General features: G+C 40.9%; 1 long non-coding RNA gene across 1 annotated transcript; it reads right to left on the bottom strand.

The window, feature by feature from the left end:
• Positions 1–243: 243 nt before the first annotated feature.
• Positions 244–5,513, bottom strand: LOC146193180 (uncharacterized). Its single transcript, XR_014706790.1, has 3 exons — positions 5,414–5,513; positions 3,097–3,225; positions 244–2,989 (listed from the first exon to the last, which is right to left on the bottom strand). It is a non-coding gene; the product is annotated as an uncharacterized LOC146193180 (long non-coding RNA).
• Between the last annotated feature and the right edge of the window lie 675 nt (positions 5,514–6,188).

Genomic DNA, 6,188 nt, shown 5'->3' on the forward strand with positions numbered 1-6,188 from the left:
TGCTACAACTAAAGCTGCATTGCCGTCACACACCCACAGTGCTTTTTCACACATTCAGTTATGATGCAAGCTAAACTGATGTACAATTGTAAATCATTAATTCTCACGCACTACAACTGTTTTCTAGTGATGAGAACTGTATGTTTTTATTACAAAGCGTGCCACATTTCACTGTTAATGGCCATCAGGTGCTCTTTAGAAAGTTTGGTAGTAACTGCACCCAATGCTTGAAAATGAGATGAGTAAACTACAGAACTCTTTAATTTCCTCAACATTATACATTGCAAATAGGCAACTTAAACAATCTCATGCATGTTAAAAGCAAGGAAAGCCACAAGCAACAGTATGCAAATGAAAAAATGTGGTTCTCTGAAGCCTAATATTGTACCAAGGAAGAAAACACCAGAAAGAGCCAACTCATGAACACATGACATGTAAAGAATGATGCACATTGTCATTCATTCTCACAGACATTAAAACTGCGAACAGTAAGTGAGAACTGTACACATTCTTTGTTACAAAACATGCCACACTGTACGGTGGACAGCCATGGTTGGGTGCTCTTTGGGAGATTCGGCAATAACTACAAAAGGTGCTAGGAAACAAAATGTGTAAATCATATATTTGATTTTTTTTCAACAATGTGCTACGAAGTTACAAGCACAGAAACTAGACACTACAAGTGGTATGAAAATGACAAAATAATAATGCAGTTCTCTCCAAGCTTAAAATGATCTGTTTACAAAAGAATGACAACATCCATACTCCAAACAAGAACAGGAAATGACTAGAAATAAACAGGGATAGGTATGCAAAAGTGTACAAAACTAGTTGAGTGGTTGAACGAACTATCTGCATAATGTTTGTACAAAATAAAACAAAGCAACAAATTCGAATGAAAAAGCTTCAGTATACAGAAAAAGGCGCTTTCACAAAGGACCATCATTACGTGTTGCATTTCATACTATATGTGCATGCATGTCACCAACTGAATGCTGGTCATACATACATCTTGTAGAAACTGCACAAACACTTGAGCAATAGGCACGACATCAAATCCATTAAAAAATCTACACTGCAAAAAAAAGAAGCCAAGACTGCTTCACTGCTGCTGTTCCTGTTAGCACGACTAGAATGCACTGAAAAAAAAAATGCAATGGCTGCATGCCTGTCATAGTTACATTCTACTATCATAACTAAAAAGTACTAAGAAAAAAGGTAGCAGGTAAGGGTCATACATCACTCTACAAGAAACACTAGAAGGCACCATAAGGAAAAAAAAAGGAAGGAGCAAAAGGTTCGCATCCCTGTCATTGTACATACCAACCACTATATTCCATATCAAAAGCTGTTTGCAGCACTACAAAAGATAAGGGCAGCATGAACCAGCCATGATGGCACCAACTGCCCTTACCTTTTGTAGTGCAGCAAACAGCTTGCGAGGAGTACAGAAGGCACAGCAAAAAGAAAAAAAAAAGAGAGAATAAAATTCAGTGTTGCACACGGTGCTGCTCTTCACATTCTGCTGGTATAAAAAGAAGGAAGTTAACTGCTGAGATAGTTGGTTTTCAGAAATAAAAAAGGTATTTAGCATAACACAGACACACACAAGAAAGAAGACACCACGTGTACTTACTACAACTGTTTATTTAGGGGAAAGCAGTCGATGCATAGCTTTCACTGCTGATGTGCACATGTACAAGGAAACAGGAAAACAGCACCAATCATATCAAAGCAGGTATGAGAAATATCTGTTCAGCCTCAAAGAAAAGCTGGAGTGTCACTGACACAGCTCAAACCTGTTTAATGTATAGATGGTATCCTCTGCTCCCTGAAAGCTTGCTCAGCTATGCCATCACATAAGCTACGAAAGCAAACAGGTCGGCTGTCAGAAGAGACATGGCCAGCATTTCGTAAAGTGCACCACCATCTATAAAATTCTACTGTCATGTAGAAAAATCTTATTTTGCACAAGCAGGATTCTGCGTCAATGGCCAACTTAGGGAACATGCAAAAGACATTAACAATGAAGGTGAGCGACTTCTCTTGCACCGTAGGGTTTGCACCAATTGTGAAAACTGTGGGTAACGGCTCATGAAACACTAGAAGCCCTTCATATAAAAAAGCAGGTTACAGCTGTGTCAGCAGCAAATTGGTTTTTCTTATGAGACTGAAGAAAAATTTCTCACGCATAGTTTGACAAAATGGTGCTGTTTCCATGTTGCCTTGTACCCGTGCGCATCACCTGAGTAGGCTGTGTATATCGGCTGCTTTCCAGTTGTAAGTGCTGATGGTGTCCTCTGTCTTGTGTGCGACTGTGTTACGCTAAATAGCCTGTTATTATGCATGGAGAAAAGGCATTGAAAAAAAAAACAAGGTCTGAATACCACTGCCAACATTCTGGCATGAAAGCATCGTAAAATGAGGGAGCTGGCATGGGTTGTGCATCTGTTATTTTGTACAACCCTAGAGGGCAGAGAAAATTGAAAAAAAAGAAAAGAAAACTTCTGGGGCTATCAGATCCACTGCAGTCAGTTACAAATTAAGAATGAAGGGGCGAATATCCCTAAAAGGAGGCTTTTCTGCCAATCAGATCGTTCTCAACACTGGTACCACTTCAGCCCTTGTCCACAGCTAACTAGGCTGGGCAGCTTTTTCTTTATCGGTACTGAACACCAGCTGCACTGCCTCTTTTTGTCACCTACTGCCATGAAAGGGGGAATTCCTTTGTGGCTCAATTGATTGGGAGGCTCCTCTCTGTCAATTGTTGGAGGCCTACCTTTGCAAAATTACAGCTTCAAACTTGAGTTGTAAATGAGCACAGAAGGTGCCTTGATCCCAGCTGCTTGCTATTGTGGCACTGTTCATGGTGGCTGTGCAGCGCCTTTAGATGTGGACTTGGTCTTTGTCACAAGGCAAACACCAACCACTCTTTTGTGACGTCGGCAAAACTAAGTTTCATTGGTGTTGAAGGCTTTCCATGTCACACCTGCCAGGATTAAAATCAAAAGCACGATTTAGATATATGAGCTCCCAAACAGAAGGAAAAAGTCCCACTGTTGGCAACTCTAAGTTTTTGGCACAGTCAAACCATACCTGTGTATTCAGTCAGCAGCCCGCGACTGCCCAGTGAGATGTCAGTCCTGTGGCCCTCATTGCTAAGTTGTGTTTGCAGCACAGACAGGAAAAGGATAGTTGCTAGGCAGCCGTGGAGGTGGTGGCAACCTGCAAGGTGTTCCAATGCTTTAAAGATTTCTTGTGAAGTTTAATAAAGCAAATCACTGACTACAAAACATAGGATAAGAATTTAACCTCAAAATATGTCACATAAGGTTGAGAGTACTGAGTACACAATAGAAATATGTTTAACCAAGACACGCACTAGCAGCACAAAATAGTGCTGAGTATAATATATGTATATTAATAACTCCTTGATGACCTCGAAGACTAAAACATTTTCTTGTCTTCACCAACAGACACACCTGAAGAGAACCACCATTTTCCTGATTTATACATTTCTTTTTTTTTATTGAGAGTCACTTTCTATGCTGGGTAAGGTTCCTGCCTCTGAGTTTGCTAAGTGTTTCATTCGACATATGTAGAGAAGAAATAAATCTATGTATCATGTATCTATGTATGGATGCATTACCTATGTATGTATCTATGCATGTATATATGTAGGTACCTATGTATGTATGCATCACCAGTTTTTCCTGGAACAAATGAAAGCAATATTTTAAACAGTGACCATGCACCCAGAGCAAAAAAAAAAAAAAAGAATGCTTAGCTCACTTGCTTGAGCTGTTGGGTAAGTGTTTTGTTTACATGAAAATTCGCGCAGACACAAAATAACAAGAGCACCAAACACAGACACAACAGCACAATGTGAAAAAGAGCATTAATTTCTAAATTCTAAAGTTAATTCTAAGTTAATTAATTCTAAAGTTAAAGCTCAGCTACTTTGGTCATCTGATGAGAAGAGAGGAGTCGCTGGAGAAAGATTTGATGCTGGAAAAGGTTGAGGGTCGCCGGAGAAGGGGTAGGCAGCGAACACGATGGTTAGATGGCATCCTCAAGGCACTGCAGAGGAAGTTATGTGATGTTAGGAAGATAGTGAGAGACCGGAAAGCGTGGCGTGACATGGTCCATAGGGTCACGAAGAGTCGGACACGACTGAACGACTGAACTGAACTGAAATTAAATGAAGGTATTTCACCTTTGATGCCAAACACCTTCACTTCGGGAGGAGTCCATATGCTATCAAAAGGTTTGCGTGGAGTCACAGCTTTGTTGTTGAGGACAGCCAGAAGGCATACACTGAACCCATTTATAACATGGCTACATTCTATAGGCCTTACAAGTAAGTTATGATTCAGTACTCTCTTTTCTTTTTCCAGTTCTGGATAGGAAGAGTCTGTTGGCCCTGAAGCAAGAAAACAAATGAAATTGATATGTTTTTGCGTATTATAATAGGCTTTTCGTTATATGAGGTCCGTCCGAAAGATTTGCTTTCGATTTCTTTCTGTACCAATTCAACTGAAGCTTAATTTCTTAAAACATTTCCGCCAATAAAACAAAAAAACAAAAAACCTGAGGACCAAAGCAAATAGAGCACCAGCACATCACACAGCATGCAGTTCAGGAACTTAAAAAGAACTAAATTGTGCTTTCTGACTATATGAAAATGTAAAATCACTTAATCACGGCAATGTAATGGCTGACTGTAAACATTTTATGAACTATTAAAATTAAATCACTGCAGAATGTTTGTACGCCGTTCCTATCTCGCTATGTGTTTCAACTTGTGCCTGTGAACAGGCCGAGAGTATTTTGCTAGCAGTTGGGAGAGTCGCTGTGGCCAGAATGCACCTTACCCTCCCCTCTAAGGCGGCTTATTGAGACCGTTCTCTTTCTTTTTCGCAACCGCGGCATAACTTAGCGCGTATAGAGCTCTGTAGGCTGAGAAACAATGCACGGCTTCCACTCGACGGTGCGTATTTTCTGTATCTTGCTGCAGAGTGAAGGCCACACTAAGCATGCAGACTTTCGTGCTCAGTTGTGTTTCCTGGGAAAGCGTTAGAACCAGCGGCAATCAACGAAAGCCGTCGGATCGCCAAGCTCATTTTGAAGAATAACATCGCGAGGTTCCGCCGACAATGGCAGTTCACGAAACGCGGCGAGTGGAATTACAAGCGAAAAACCTTCCTGCATGCACAAAACTGTAGATGCGCCATAAAACACCGCCTTTCGTACTGACTAAACGGTCCGCGCGCGCTATCTTGCTCGCCCATACAGCCTGCGCCGGCGGATGCAAACAACGGTCCTTGCAGCATTTTTATCGGAAAAAGAAAACATTCAGTCACTTTACTGCTCCATTAAGTGATTCATTTAGAAGAAACAATTTCTTACTCACCAAGCGAAGCTTGCCTTGCAGCCAGAAGTAGCAGCCGCTGTGCGGGATACATTTTCAACGCAGTCACAAACCAACGGTCTAACGTGCAGACACGACTAGACACGACCAGGGTTGCCAGGTCCAAAAAACGAAAAGTCGCCACAAAAATGGAAAAAGTAGCCAGAAAGTAGCCAACCAGAGGAAGAGCAATAAAAAGTAGCCAAAAAGGAGCCATGGGTACCATGGGGCCATGCATGGGGCAGTAAATAGAGCGCTCACTGCAAAAAGACAACCAAAAACATTCGTTTAATAGTCGTTTTATTCCAACGCTCGTGAAGAAACAAATGCCAGTTGCGTCTTATAGCAACTAAATCCCATAGAAAAGTTTTCCGAAAAAAAAAAACTGGCTGCGTATTATATAAACATTATATAATATTGCGATATTATATAAACAGACATAAAACTAAACTGACCAGATAAACACACATGTTATCAGAAACTTCTCTGTGATCATTATAGAAACAGTATAAAATGCATAAAATTATGTCCACGAAAATGTAAGTATAAAATGTTAGTGGAGTTGGACGTCTCAAACAATGACTACAAAAGGAGAACACGACGAAACGAAACTGCAACCACTCAGGTGCGATGTTCAGGCCTGCCGTAAATAGTTGAGTTGACCTTCTCAATCATGGTTTGGGATTATCAAGGATACGGCCAATGTGCAGGGGGTGTTCACATGTTTACACACACTTCTTTTTGATCATGACTACTAGGCGTTGGACGGGAACCTTCG

This window comes from Amblyomma maculatum, chromosome 4 (assembly GCF_055883805.1).
Source record: "Amblyomma maculatum isolate TAMU_Amacu chromosome 4, ASM5588380v1, whole genome shotgun sequence".
Lineage (NCBI taxonomy): Eukaryota > Metazoa > Arthropoda > Arachnida > Ixodida > Ixodidae > Amblyomma > Amblyomma maculatum.